Raw genomic sequence first — 16,112 nt, forward strand, 5'->3', positions numbered from 1 at the left:
GCAGCATGGTGAAAAGGCAAACGTACCCGCGACGGCGAGAGACAGAATAGTAGTTCCGCCATTACCCAAAAACATGCACCGGAATATCGCGTCGGTAAAAGAAACAAGAGAGCGCAGAACCTGCAAAGGAAATTCGGCAACTGCAAAGAAGCGGTCTTCTTGGACGTGGCCCGATATGCGCGCAGGCGCGGCAACGTGGCCGCGGCAGTCGATTGCGAAGGCAAAGGCAAGACGAGCGTTACGGCGCAAACCCCACATGTCGAGACAGCCGAGGAAGTGGCTATCGTCCTCGCAGTGGCCACCAGCGAGGCCGAAATAGTCATAGCCGGGTATCCCGGCTATGACTATTTCAGTGGGATGTCAGCGCGGCTACGCGGATATTAAGCTCTCTCAGCTCCAGCTGTTCAACGCGGCAGGGACAGGGGCAGGTTCTGGGGGCGGGAGTCGTCGGCCACCTTACTTGTTGTACAGGCTGCTCCAGGGGCAAATCTTGTCGCACCGGAGCAGGCTTCTGGTATTCCGCAGGCTTCAGTTGGGCACCCGGTGCGGGTTGAATCACAGGGGTTGGTGACACCTGGGTCAGACGCGGTTGCGCCCCCCCCCCCCATCCCCCAATGGGCGTGTGTAGGCAGCAGGTTTGACGAGGCGAGCCTCGGACATAGATGAAGGATTGGGCGGTTTGCAAGTGGTTGTGACATGCTCAGACTCTTCTACGGCTGTCTGTGTTGAGGCGCTGCTTCTTGGCCGCGTTGGCACAGACTTCATCCCATTGCTTTTGAACGGGGCATATTTCTGCAAAGGGGGTGTGATGGCCTTGACAATGAAGACACCAGTGCGCTGGAATGTGGTTCATCAGGCTGGGTGATGGGCGTGGAGCAGGTGGGGCACAGGCGCTGGTTTCCGGGCAGGCACACGTGCGATGTCCATATTGCAGGCAGATAGTGCAATGATGGGCCCGAGGCTTGTGGGGACGGCAGGGGAATTCGATTCGTTGGCAGTACACGGAACACGGAACCTGCATTCTGGCGAAAGTGATCAGGGCAGAGGTCGTGTTTCCCAGTATGTAATCGATAATCGATCAATAATCAATAAAACCGTAACTGCTGGTGATGACTTGGTAGTGGTAGGTGCCGAGCGCCACTAGTGCAAGCTACGCAATTTTTGTATCCTTGTCAGAATGTTCTAGCGGAGAATCCACTCACAGATGGTGAAGCGCGGGAACCAACGCAGCACCTGCCCAGACTATTTTATTGCGATAGCAATTATATGGACACTCCGAAGCAGATTTCTGCCTTCGGCGTCGCCGTCGTCGTCGCCGTCGCCGTGAGGTTCCATATGACGTCAATGAAGATGAAATCGTCGCCACGCGCCGCCGAACGCTGTATGTGCGAGTGAAAGGGCGCGAGGGACGCGCGCTCTCACGGGGAGTGAAGCCACGGCTGGAGAACAAACGCGCGTTCTGCGCTGTGCTCCCTTAAGGGCTGCAGAAGTAGGCGTCTCTTTTCTCCTTTACAAGCACCATATATGTAGAGGAAACGCGCCTTCTTCCGACGCGCGAAAGGCCGTGGGGGAGGGGGGGAGGGGAGGGAAGGGAGGCGACGTTTAGCTGCGGCACCAAGTGCCTATTTTATATCAGAGGCTCCGGCAACAGTCACCAACGCCGCACGCATTTTGTGCGAACGGGGGCAAAACTCCGACAGCGTCCACAACAGTTCTGCGTGTTGCCGGTGCTGCTGCATGTCGAAGTTTATACAGCTGATAAAGCTACTATCATTACTCCGTATAGCTCTGTACAAATTTGCTATCGCAATTGATGCTTCGCCTTTCAGGTGAAACTACGACAACTTTTTTATAATATATTGCATCTACATCTCATACTTTCAAAGGTTTGTGAGTGCAGTCGCACATTGGTTAGAACTTAAGAGTTCCGGATGCCTGCACGTTATACTTTTTCCCTTACCATGCATTATCCACTTCATCTGTGTGATAACTCTATGACGAAAAAGCAAGCGCCGTCTGTGGAGACATGGCATTGCACATGCTGATTTCTTTAATTCTCGCGTGCCTGCCCGTATGCCCACTTTTTGCCAGCTAGCCATCGGAATTAGAGATGGGCAAAACGGCTCACTTCAGTGATCGACTCGGAACGGCTCAGCTCACTGAAATGAACCGGTTCATTTGAACGGCTCACCGGTTCACTTAAACGCGTAACCTGTGGTATGCATATTCTATAGTTATGTGGCTTTCAAAAAAAAACGATATATGTATCATTTAATAACCGTGTTATTTTTCGCTATGTTTATAGAATACTTTTACATTTAATAAAAGCGTGAATTGAAGCTTCCTTTTCTGATGTTGGCGATAAAATGCTTATGATACTGTGACAGGCAGAATGCGACGTACTTTTTTCAAAAAAAAATGTAACCTCATCGTCATTCAGAAGCTTGTCCGTTTTTGGGGTACTTTAAAATCAACTTTTGTCAAACTAAGAACACAAAATGATTGTACATTATGTTTCAACTTTATTCATTTATTTACATACTATAATATGAGCAAGCTGTAATGCCATGCAAAATGAATGTCGAAATCATTTCTTAAAGTACAATACAAAAATCATACGAAAGATCCACAAAACTGCCGCACGTACCCTTCGTTTTTTTTTCTCTTGTGTGCACGCGCGATACTGGCGATCATGCCATCATACACGAGGACAAAAAGAAAAGAAAAAAAAAGAAATGAAGTTCTATTACAACACAACAGATCATTGCCCTCGTTTTATTGACGAGCTAATGATACACGCTCAGAAAATGCATTGAAGTGGATGTCATGGGCGACATTTTCATGACTACACTAATTAGCACAAATGAAGACCAGACGTAAACTATACGTTCACCTCTTGTCGTTAAAGGGCCCCTGAACCACCCAGAGGTCGAAATTTAGTTGTGGTGTTGCAGTTGTGCACGAGTCTACAACGAACACGTAGCCGCGAGAATTTTTCCAAATGGTGCCGTAATAGCGGAGTTACACGCGTTTGATGATCGAAAAATGGCCCTCGCTCGTTTCGCTCTTTCCTTCGCTACTCTCCTCATCGGCTGGTCTCCCCTCCTCGCCGAGTGCTTCTCGAAAGGTCACGTGACATAAGTCATCGCCAACGCGCTTTCTCAAAACACTGCATACTTCCGGTCACGACCACGCTAGCGGCACATATACCGACGGCGAACCGTCCGCCAGTGCCGTAGGACGTCTGCCGCGCGAGAGGTGTCAAAGTAAACGGCAGTTCGGCCGGCGCCCCGCCCGCTGCACCATCAATGGCCCAATCGACGACCGCGAACCTGCGCGCCTCGGCCACCGGCAACGAAAACATCAGCTGCAGCCGGGAGTCTACGGGCTCGGCTGTGCTCGCATCGCAGCCGACGGCGCCGCTAATATCAGCGTATTTTTCTTCTTTGTGTAGAACTATTGCGAAGAGCGATAACAACGATAAGAAAATATTGCGGCTTGTGAGCGTCGGTATTTCATTTCAAAGTGTCGTCCGTTTTAGCTTTGAAGGGAACCAGAAAAGGCCTAGCGACGATATCGGCGCCGTCGAGCGATCAGCGGCGATGAATCTGCCGCACAAATGAGTCGCGGTCTCATCCTGTCTACGTACGGCAAGGAAATCTCGCCGTTCGCGAGCAAGAACCGCTGTCGAACGGCGGTCCGCGAATGGCAAACGGCGTGCGATGAGTTACCGTGCACTGTAAAAAATTTCCGTAATTTTACAGCAAAAACCTACGTAAAATTTACGTAGGCCATTCTGTTTTATGAAAAACGGCGGGATTCTACGTAAAAAAGACGGACGTGAGCTCCGTTTATGAAAAACGGCCGTATTCTACGTAAAAAAGACGGACGTGAGCTCCGTTTTTGAAATACGGAGAGCCGTCCGTAATTTCATGAGGAGGGCAACTGAACATGTTACTAGTGAAAAATGAACACGCAAAGAATATAACGAAAAGACACTGTCTACTCTCACTGCCAGTTACATATATCACCATAGACAACGCTGTTTGAACATTATTCGCGTGCGAGCATAGTAAACAGACAAAAAGGAGCAGGTAGGGTTTGAGCGGTGGCGCTGCTTACCACCCCTTCATCGCGCCTACACGCTGGGTTGGATTCCTCCAGCACAAACAACTGTACGAGTACTCGCTAATGGCGGACGGTGGAGGTGGTGTTCCTGTCGCATTTGTGATTTCACACTAAATAGGAAGGAATCGGCGCTGGATTGTTACACAAGTAAGTGATTTACGTGTCCTTTTTTCGTTGTTGGTGCACGTCGCGCGTGCGAAATGCTCCGCGATGGCCGGTGATGGGCTCAATTGTGTTGTGTGAGCACGCTTTTTAACGAGGTGCCTTGGCCATGAGGATTGACAAAGCGACATTGCGAGTCTGTGATAAAGGGGTGTTTCATTTGTTGTGTTGAATGCATACTCACTACAACTGAGACGTGTAGGCAATATTAGCGGCGTTGACGCCTCTAGTAGCTCCTTTGTCGTCTAATGTGGCCGCTGGTTTACGGACGTTAGCATTCCAGTTAGTACTGTGTTGTGCTGTGTGCTCGGCGTTCCAAAATTAAGTGAAGGCGTTGTACCCGTTAGTATCTCTCTCGACGCGGTGCAACGTTATGTTACCAATATTCGGTGACGCATTGCATCACAGTGAAATTTTATTATTATAAGCTTCGGACGCAGTGCCTTGGCTGGGTGTGCATAATCGCAGTGTTCACGCCCGGGATTGGAAGATTGCTCATGTATGAAGACCTCATTGAGCATGTTCGATGTGCATGCCCCTTCATTACAATCAAATGACGGTGGAGCGTGCTTACTGCCATAACCTTGTGCCACCTGCAGTGGTAGGGAACACGGGTGTCACACGGTGCCCTTTCGTTTGTAGTAGAGCCCGAGCAATCGTGCACGATCGCAATTGAAAGTTGTCCGCGTGATACCCGTTAAGAGTCATTGCAAAGGAAACGGATTATTTTCTACCTGGCAATCTGTATTCGTTTTTTTCTTTTTTTTTCTTTTTGACAGCTACCAGGCTGACGATTAACGCTCTGACGCAGTACGTCAGCATATCACGTATTCTGGGAGGGAGGATTGCCGCTGAAGTTCTGCCCATATGCGGCCGTAATTGTAAAACAAATGCATGCGAAAAGTAATTTTGAACTTAACCTTGACATAGAATAGTGGTGGCCAAACGTGCATTACGGACATTCCAAAGTTATATATATTCCTAACAAGTGTAAAAACAAACCAAACTATATGTCAACACTGATGTTGAAGGGAGGTTCACACTCACTGTCTCGAGTTGCATAGACTAATTGTCAGCTTACACGCATCACTGCAATAATTCTAAAATGCGTGCATGTGTTGTAAGTTATGCAGGGCAGAATTTTTGTCAGCTCATTTTTCTAATAGAAAGTGCTTCATAAAGTTTTTTTTTTGCAAAAAGTTAAACGAGGCCATTAGCACTTTATAAAATACTGTGAGCTATCTCACAACAATAACAGTAACTCAGTGACGAGCTTATATGCAATAGTGTAATTGTATATAAAAATGTTTGTGCTTTGCTTTGGATGACCGGTCAGAAAGTAACTGATATCAGTATTTCATTTGCAGCTGTTGCACCAGTGAAGGATGTCTGTGTGCCGCCTTGCATTCAGTTTCTCAGTCATGGGGGCCTGCTTGCAACACCAGTGGCAAAGCAGTCTTGCATTGTGCTATTTGTTGTGGTAAGCTGTGCCATTCTATCGTATATCAGTCATGTACATGCAGTCCTAAAGGACATTGACTGCAAATGTTGGTTGAATGACAATGCCTATACAAGTATAATAATTGTTGCAGATGCATCCAAAAGATAAATGATGTTTTGTTCTTCCGGGGGCAACCAATTGGTTCAGCATGAGGACGTCGACTTGAAAGTGGGATTGTTTCATACTTGTCTCGGTTGCACATGAGTTGTGTTCAAAAAACACTAATAGCACCAGATTTCGGGATATGAGGCAACAGATAAAACATGCACCAATAAAAATTCTTCGTTTAGTTTGCCTCTATGAGTATGCAAAAACACCTGCATACTGACCTCTAACACTGTCATGCATGGGCTCCATGGTAACTAAGTGTAGCCACAGTTAAGCTCACTGTTAGCCACTGCTCAGCTTACTATAATAGGTGAAGATGCCTCGACGGATTTGCGTGTGACATTGGAAGGTATCATAACAAGGTAAAATATAGCTTCAGCACACAGCTGTGTCACGTGGTCAGATGACCAAAATATATGAATATTTTGAAGGGAATGAACAGCACTACTGCCAGAATGAAGTGAAGGTGAAGGGCACAGCAACACATTCCCTTTATCCTGTCTATGGCACCATTCAGTTCCTTCCTATACATGCACCAACCAGCCCAGTTCAGAACGCTCTAGCAGTTCATCTGAAATACCTTAATTTGTCTAGAAGATTAAGCGTATACACACTAGCATATGCGGGGACTATTCTGCGAGTTTTGTTTGTTTTGAACATGTGCCATGAGGATTCTTCATTGCTCAAAACTTGATATAGAACTGCACAAAGCAGTATCAATAGCTACGTTGCTTCCCCATCTTGTGTCGAGGGTCTGTGCGTGTTTCCTAAGATAGTCCTTGTGTCGTCGTCCTGTTTGTCCTACATAATTGCTGCTGCAGGGCAGTAGGATGTTGTAAACAGCACCAACTGCACTTCCTATGATCTCCAGCACATACTTCTTGATGCAAACTTCTCGTCTTGACCTGGTCCGGTTGACATTTTCGTACCTGACCAGTTTGTTGGCCCTGAAAATAAAAAGGTAGTTCCAACTCGCCCTAGCAATTTGCTTGAATTGACAGCTTCCTTTGTGTACCTATTGTATAGCAGTGATAGGCCTTGGCTTCCTTGAAGTACTCCGACTGAAGACTTCACCTATGTTCAGCTCCGTTAAATGCTTCTTGGCAACGCATGGCGAAAGGCAGTGCGAACACACTGTTAAAAGCAACCATACTTGAGTCTTGAAGCTCCCCTCCACTTCGTGGTAGTGCCCTTGTGTTTCTGTAGCAACAACACGCTTCAGTGTTCAAGTGCGCTAATAGGAAAGGCCAAGACACTTGAGTGTGGGGCATAGATCCAGCATGATGCTCACCACAGAAAACCTTCAAGCCAGATACTAGAGCTTGCCTTCCAGCAGTTTTACTTCCATGAGCACACCTGGCACTGTGGAGGAGACATTAAAAAATGGCTGAACTCCTTGAGTAGCCTTGCTTGGCAACTTCTCACAGACAAAAACGCTGTCAGGTAACTGTAAAACACTAGCTATTGTGGGCACCAGTGTAGTAAAGTTATTTTGCTTCATTGGCAACTTTCTCCTCTATATTAGGTGAAGTAAGGCTACTAAATGGGTAGAGTGATTTTCTTCCTGTCTTCTCTGCAGTGCTAGATGAGTTCACGTACGGGGAAAAACTACCACTAGACAGTGATCTTCCATTCCTGGACCGCAGGGTTTTCTTTGGTTAGTGTTATGTATGCTGGAGCTATGCCCAATGTTTGGAGGAGGGTATTCTGCCTTCCGCATCGGCACACTCTTTCGCTGTGAAGCTGATCACAGGAACACCAAAAGGCGTCCTCAAGAAATCGAGGCATCACCAAGTGGAGGAGAGCTTCTGAACCCATGTCTAACATTTCCTTAAAGTGTGGTGGCCACTGTTATATCATATTCACAAGGTCAGTCATAGTGTCAAAGAGACTGTTGGGAAAGCTGGAACTTTCCTTTTATTTTTCACGTCGAGCAATCGGGGTACATTGTGCGAAAAGGGTGACTCGGACCGAGCCTTGACGCAAAGTGTAGCAAAAGGCAGAACAGCAGTTCATCAACTGTGCGGTTGTTGTTTACATTATCCCGCTATCCAGCAGCTGCAACTACGCAGGACAACAAGCCTAGTATATATATGTTTGTCTGTAAACAAAATTCTTTGCCTGCATTCATGTTGTCTAGCCTTCTCCCGTCTTTTCGTGCTGTCCCCAAGTAATCGCATAGGTACACTCTTACATAACTTGCAATTATAAGATTCATGCTTGGGAATATAATCGGAAACTGTGCCATATGGATGACATAATTCATTACACGTGGTGTTAAAGTGGCTGTGCAGTCTGGGTAGGGGCTTCAAATCTGCTTGTTATAGCAATTCATAAGTTGCTTCCAAAACTTGAGATACAAAGATTCAAGCTATGTCTGTGAAAACAGTGCATCATGTTACAAGGAACTGTTAGAACACTCATGGGAAATAGCTCGGTATTGCGAGAGGTTGTAGAAACTTGCTTCAACTTGCTTTCTACAGCATTTTATAAAGATGCTTTTTTAACTCCCGCATCTGTCGTGTTGTCTCATCCCAAAACTGTAAACAAATATGAGTATTATGCCTTGAGTTTCAGTAAAGATTACATGAATATGATTAATCCTTTCCGACGCTATGCACACAATTCAATACACCAAGATAGTGCATTAATAGCAATGGCATTGATTAAAGTAAGGATATTTAAAATGTGTCCCGTACATCTTCAAACTCTTCTAATTGAAATAGTGCTGCATGTTTGAATTACACAGGCAAATTGTTTTAGTAAAGGAAGTATGAAGGTAGATGGTTGGGTACTTTGCTTGGTGTATGTAATTGTATGTATGTCACTTCTTTCATTGTTTTTCACAGTGTGTTGCAGCAGTCATAATTTTCGAATGGCTGGATAGGTGCTTTCAAGCCTGGTAGACATGAAATAGTTGATGTTTGCAAATCTGATGTACTTGTACTGAGTTTTTGCATGGAGTGTACATTCCATAAACTTGACAAACTCACTAAAGAACTGAAAACTCCTAATCTATTGTACTTCTGTAAGCATTTTATGAATATGAAGATGTAAGAAATGTGGTGAAGCTAAGTTTTCAATCAACACAACTAATTGGCATGTGAAAGGGTTAAGGAAAGAGGCTCCTTGAAACAATTTCTCGAAACATCGCAACATACCACCTGAGGGTCTCCAACCTTAACCTCTTACTACTGTTTTGCAAATCACAATATTGACTGAATGCAATATTTTTCTGACCAGTCTTTCATGTAATGTAAAGAAAGTTAACACGCCTAGTCTTACATGAAGATAAATTCGAAATCATTTATTTATAGCACTCACTTAGCAGCAGTTCTGAACTTTTCTTTATCAGTATAGTACTTGTGATTCACCTTTGTATTGCTGAGTACAGGTAGAGATATGGTTAGTTCTTTACTAGAAAGGATCCCGAATTTTCCACCTTCTGATTGTAGCTTAGACCGTCACTTGTACTTCACAAGGAGTGGACTGTGGTAGCTAGGAAATATAGTTTTCCTGAGAATTTCCATGCATGCAATTTTGATTCTGTCTGCTAGCATGTTTGTATTACAGCATGAATTTCATAGATTAGAGACTCCATGAAGGTACATTCTGTCGTTGAATGTCTATGAGATGGTTAAGCAGGTTGACTGTATCTAGTTACAACTCCTCATGTCCTGTGGCAGTTACGTTTGTGTGGTTTGGTGCTGTCAGTGTAAGCTTAACATTTCTTTCCTTCTCCCAGGAAGGACACAAGCATTGAGGAGCCATTTGACCTTCCACTACACTGATACGGTATTTGGTAGGTTCTATTACAGGTTTTCTTTCGTGTAGTAGTACCTGCTATAATTCTGTATAACGTGTTCAGACCTTTAGTCAGCAGGCTGTTTGACAACAGGTGTTTACAAATGAATAACTAACAAGATTTTCAAGGTCATTAGTGATGCAATCGTTGCACACTGCTGCATTTTTCTGCAAATTAATTGATGAGCCATCCAGCAAGTGCTGCTCTCCTGCCTTAATGCACAAACCTTCAAATACTGTTAACCCTATATCACAAGTGTACAGCAAATGGAGATGACTGTTCACAGCGACAAGTTCATAATGTTTACTTACATGCAAAAGGGAGTCAAACGTCAGGTACACATTTGAAGTTTTCCAAAACAAGTTCATCATCATAGTGCATAAATGAACAAGTAACTTAGCGCAATAAAAATACACAGGCACAAGAAAGGGAGACAAAGACAAGCGCTTGGTGACTCAGAAGTGTGTGACATATATGTTCCAACCAATTATTATTTTCTAAATTTTCTTCTACTGATCCAGGATTCCTGTGACTACTTGCCTTAGGTAACATACTCTGTTGCCTTCTTGCAGCCCTTTAAACTGGCAACATCTTCACCACCGACAGTAGAGCATGTTCAGATAAATTCAACTAGACATGCCTGGTGACCACTTAATTTTGGTGAACAAATTTTATTTTGTGCCCGAGCCTGACGACAATGAAATCAATGATATCTTCTATTTTGTTGTAGCGCAAGCTGAACGACAAGGACAACAGAAAGGCAAATTTGACGCACAGCCAGCGTTAACGTTCAACAACAGATTCGTTTCCAGTTCTCATCACTATATATACCCTGAAAACGTCATACAACATGTGTAAAAGCTCGGTAAACATGAACTAAAAAAAACGGGAACCACACGCATGCATTTTTTAGCCACATAGATTGACAGACATGTAGACGTTTAACGCGAACAAAGATCGCATCATCTTCCACCTGCTTCTACTCATGATAACTGTTTTTTTTAATCTAGGTTTGCGCTTGCATCTTTGGCAATGAAGGGCAAGAAAACCATCAGCAGCCAGGTATTTACTTTGTTATTGTGTTCTCGTAGCCTGTCATTTATACATCTACCAGTTTGACCATTGTAGGACCGTCCACACTCAAAGGAATGTCGTATAAAACACACGTGATGCAATCAATGAATTTGTTTTTGTGTTCATTTTCGCATGCAGTATCCGCAATTCTTTCTGGCTTTGTCTTCCTACACAGGCTCCCCAATTTATTAGGAGCTGAAAAAACTATGTTGATATCAGACCTTCCAGCAATCTTTATTCTGTGGGAGAAACTATGTATGTAGGGGATGACAGCAACCTTTCTTTTCTTTATGTCGGTGTTTGTACCATTCACTTGCTCGGAACCTTTTTTCACTTGGCTCGGGTAACCAGCGCCGCTTAAACGTGAGACTTGCCATCTGAAGCTATTGTGCATTAGGTGCCGGCATGGCTTCTTGAGCGCTTCACTGAAACACACCTTCATGATTCCCCCTCTTCAAGTTTTGTATGCACGGAATGAAATGGTAAAAGTGGCTTACTTGCCCTAGGTTCTTAACCCCAGCAGGTTTTGTTATCGGTGAGCACAAAATTGATGTTAAGGAATCCAAACTTTCCGTCACATGGCTATCCTGCACCTAATGCACGATTGCTTCGAATGGCAAGTCTCACGTTTAAGCGGCTTTGTTTACCCGAGCCACGTGCTCATGTCAGTCGCAGCAGGACTACTTAAAAAGGCACAGCAAAAAGGTTCTGAGCACGTATATGGTACAAGTACCGATATAAAGAAAAAGATTGCTGCCATGCCCTACATACATAGTTTCTCCCACAGATTAAAGATTGCTGGAAGGAGTGACATCAATGTTGTTTTTTCGACGCCTACTAAATTAATGAGCCTGTGTGGGAAGTCAAGGCCAGAAAGAATTTTGGATACTGCATGCGAGAAGGAACATAAAAGCAAATTCATTGATTATATCGCGTGTGTTGTATACTGCATTCCTCTTGGGTGTGGAGGGTCCTACATTGGCCAAACTGTTAGATGTATAAATGACAGGCTATGAGAACACAATAACAAATTAAATACCCTGGCTGCTGACGGTTTTCTTGCCCTTCATTGCCAAAGATAAGTGCAAACCTAGATTCAAAAAAGCAGTCATCATGAATAGAAGCAGGCGCAAGATAATGCGCTGAACTATAGACGCTTGAAACATATCAACATTTGGTGACGCATGCATCAGTAAGCCTTCAATTTCATTATCCTCGAAAGAGCTTGATTATCTTTGTTCGCGTTAAACGTGTACATGTGTCAATCTGTGTGGCTAAAAAACTGCATGCGTGTGGTTCCTGGTTTTCTTTAGTTCATGTTTACCGTGCCTTCACACGTGTTGTACGACGTTTTGAGGGTATATATAGTGACGAGAACAGGAAATAAATCTGATGTTGGAAGTTAACACTGTGTGCATGTCAAATGTGCCTTTCTGTTGTACCTGTTGTTCAGCCTTGCGCTGCAATAAAATAAAAGATGCCATACAAACAAGCCCTTATAGCTACCCTCATTGTTAGTTTCGCAAGAAAAAGAATTGTCTTTGAAAATAAAATATAGAAGCACCTGTTCAGTTGGAAGCATTTTTTTCTGGATTCTGCCAAATCCGTATTTTGATTAATCCCAAAGAAAAAGTGTTGTGGCTATGGCTCTAAGAATATTTTGGCACAGACTGCAGGCAAATAGCGTGAATTCCAACTAATTAACACGGAGTATCCCTGCTACGATATAAAGTAAAACTTTGAAAACATCATTGCACGTTTTAAGTTCAGTGTGTTTTTCTCTGCATCTATTAACAGCACGGAATTTGGCCATCCTGTTGCCATTGAAGTCGCAGACATTTGGGCAAATAGCTCTGCCCTCGTTGACTCTCAAAATCCACAAGAAGCGCTCATATTTGGACATTGCTTTAGTTTGAGCTTTACTTTAAAATTTCTTTAGGAGAGGCGGAATTCCCAAATTAAGCACGTCACCCAAGTAATGCTGTCTGTAACGACATGTTGCATTATTTGTTTGGTTCTGGGGTTGCCAGTCAAGGAATGGACAGAATAAACGGTACTGCCTGTAGCTGCCACATATGGGGTCCATGTGTACTTGTTGCAGGTTCATTTACGTCGCGAAAGTGCTACAGGTTACTTCGAAAAGCACAGACTGACAAAATGGCAAATTTTTGGGGGAACACAGCGACTTATGTGGATTGACCTTGGGTGGTGTGTCTACAATTATAACTTTTTAAGGGGGTGGAGATAGTATGTTGACGCACTGACGACCATAACTTTCAATTATCATTGCTTAAGTAAAAAGTATATTGCACATTGATACTTTCATGACAAAAACCAACCAAATCTGAAAGAGGCTGAAAGGCACACATGTTGTATTGCAAGGCATGCTTTCTTCATATTGTTGCTAATTTATAAGCTGGTCATCTGGACAGTACCTCTGGCTTTTGCATCGGAATTGTACAACATGAGTGGTTTGAGCTCGTTTTAAGAGTGCTTCATTGTTTTGGGAAAACAGTGGAATCTGCAAGGTTTTCTATTAGAGCAGTGAAAGTTGAAAGCCATGGTCCGCAGTATGGTGGGGGTCGTGGTAGCTCTACCTACATGCAGAAAATGTAATCTCTGACTGTCAATGTGCACGTGAGAGTTTTGCCTGTTCCAAGTGAGCCATCAAATAACTTGGGTAGATTTCATCTGAAGTTTTTCATGTTATAAGGCTAGGAACATATACCAACAAGGCAGAGTATGACATTTTTTTAGAGCACTGGTAGTTACATTTGTGACTTGGAAATCATTTATTGTTGATGTATCTGACTAAAAACGGTGATGATGGTGGTACAGTAAACCTTGTTACAAGAGGCACCCAAGGGACTCGGGAAACATGTCTCTTGTAACCAAAATTCTAAAAACACTGAGGAGTCGGACTAGACCACTTTATTATACATGAGCACCAAAGTGTGTTTAAACTCATCTTTGATGCGAACAGAGCTGTCTCATGGAAACATGGCTATGGCTCCGGAGTTTGATTACCGGCATACAAAGCGACCAGCACCGTATATGCTGTGACAGAAATCCAACTCAATGGTACTCTGTCACAGAGTCGGTGTGGGAGCGCGACGATTATAGAAGCATAATGGCAGAAAATTCAGTGAAATTGGTAGTCTCAACCATGTGAGGAATGACAGCCGGCTGCGGAACGAAACAAAATAGAGCCAAGGGAGTGAAAATTGCAGCGCATACCGGTTAGTACGACGTTAGCCGCATTATGTGAGCGTGTCTGGGTTGTGTCTCTTATAAATAGTGAAGAATTTGCTCTAGGGACATAAAAAAAAGTTGTCCTTAGTAACCGAGTGTCTCTTGTAACCATGTCTCTTGTATACAATGTTGTTAACATGGCGAACATAGGAAAACCAACCAAACCATTTTGAAATGTCTCTCATAACCGAGTGTCTGTTGTAACGAGATTTTACTACTAATAGAGAGTCTTAATTGATTGTTTTTTTTTCCTTTTCAGGCAAAGGCAGGAGGCATCTGCAAGCAACCAGTCATTCCGATTCCCAACCAATCCTTCTAGTCAGCCCATTTCTAGTGTCTTATCTTGCAAGTTTTTTTCAGTAAAGCACAATAAACACGCAGTTTCGTTCAGATTCAGGTGGCTTGTTGCTTTTTGGGCACGAATTTGTATGTATGCTTTGTACACGTCATGTACAGAACTCAAATGCAACATGGCAACACTGACACGAAGATGAAGTGGTGTAGAAGACAGTTACACAAGGAGGAAACGTGCCCACACAGCATTTTCAGTGTGGTGTATGTCCACTTATGTGCATTGATTTCTGCCCCATTTCAAGCTATATCTGATGTGAGTTAGCCATGTTGTAATGTACAACTTGGTATAACTTATTTCAATGAAACAAACAATTTTCTCATTTGCTGGAGATATACACCTGCATCATCATTTACAAAACAAATTTTGCACCTGTTGATACGAAGCAAGATAAAGCTGAACAAGTTCGTACGGATTCATGGTACAGGCACGCAAGCAAGAAGACATGGACACAAGAAGAACAAAAAAAGGTGTTTCTGTCTTCCTTTCTGTTCTTTTTTGTGTGTTTTATGTGCATACCTTTCCTCACTACGGTCTGTCCGTTTTTAATTAGGAAAGTACGGTGCTCAATTTACAGAATTTCCGTTCTACGGAGCTCACCGTTTTGTATTTGGAAAATACAGACAATTCCGTGATCACAACTACGGAAATAACCATTTTCCATTCGACGGAAATCACCGTTTTCCATTCGCCGGAACTCTCCGTTTTCCATTCGACGGAAATCACCGTTTTCCATTTGACGGAACTCTCCGTTTTCCATTCTACGGAAAAAATTTTTACAGACTATCCGTTTGACGGAAACGCTGTTTTTCATTTACGGAAAAGTGTCCGGCAACGTTTTACCTTCAACTTTCACCGTAAACTGAAGAAATTTTTTTACAGTGTGTCGGTAACGTGGACTCAGCGCTTCTCGGCTACCCGCTGTTGCTGAGGTGCCGGCCTGTGTTATGCGAAGCGTACCACTATAGACCCTGTGTTGCGCGCTCGTCTGGAAAGGCCAACACTGTCGCACTGTTCACGCAGCTAATCAGACCGCTCAGCACGACTGTGTTCGAACGCGAGCGATTTGGCACTTGTGTTGCGGGCTGTAATTACCTATTATTCACAAGGGCGCACAAACGAGCAACACGACGAGGAAGAGCAGAAAGCGCGCGTACCTGCTAGCAGACTAACCGGAAGTCGTAGGTTCCTGTTAAACCAATGGACATCGTTTTCGCAGTTGACATCACCAGATTCCCCCTGCTGACATCGTGACGACCGCTGGGGATACCGGAAAGGCGAGGGGAGGAGACGGCATTGTTTTTTTTTTTTTTTTTTTTTTTTGACGCTCCCGCAGCGCGTAGCGCTGCAGCGTTTGGCATCGTTGATCGTGACGGCATTCTGAACTCTATGCGCGTTTACTTGAAATGTTCAAAATATATCTGAGGTGGTTTAGGGGCCCTTTAAAGAAACGGAAGACCATCTTCGAAGTGTTATTGGACCAGCGCACGACGTGCGATCGGTGAAAGTCGTGCGACATCGTTAGAACAGCAGCAGGCAACGAATGGTACCATTCTTTGCCAATTAAGACTTCTTTACTTCTCCCCTCGGTGGCATCGGGTGCCACACCCCAAGACGCACAAAAAGCCAAGGGGACTGCTGCGCACACTACACACTGCGAGCGAGTACCAGTAGCGCGAGTCAGCCCACATTGGCCATCATTCGTCGGTCAGAAATCGAAAAAAACATCG

The 16,112-nt window shown here is 44.2% G+C and overlaps 1 long non-coding RNA gene across 1 annotated transcript; it reads left to right on the forward strand.

The window, feature by feature from the left end:
• Nucleotides 1–4,176: 4,176 nt before the first annotated feature.
• On the forward strand, nucleotides 4,177–14,742 carry LOC125940062 (uncharacterized). The gene is made up of 4 exons (XR_007463312.1): nucleotides 4,177–4,275; nucleotides 5,658–5,770; nucleotides 9,645–9,701; nucleotides 14,290–14,742. It is a non-coding gene; the product is annotated as an uncharacterized LOC125940062 (long non-coding RNA).
• Nucleotides 14,743–16,112: the final 1,370 nt, after the last annotated feature.

This window comes from Dermacentor silvarum, chromosome 9 (assembly GCF_013339745.2).
Source record: "Dermacentor silvarum isolate Dsil-2018 chromosome 9, BIME_Dsil_1.4, whole genome shotgun sequence".
Classification (NCBI taxonomy): domain Eukaryota; kingdom Metazoa; phylum Arthropoda; class Arachnida; order Ixodida; family Ixodidae; genus Dermacentor; species Dermacentor silvarum.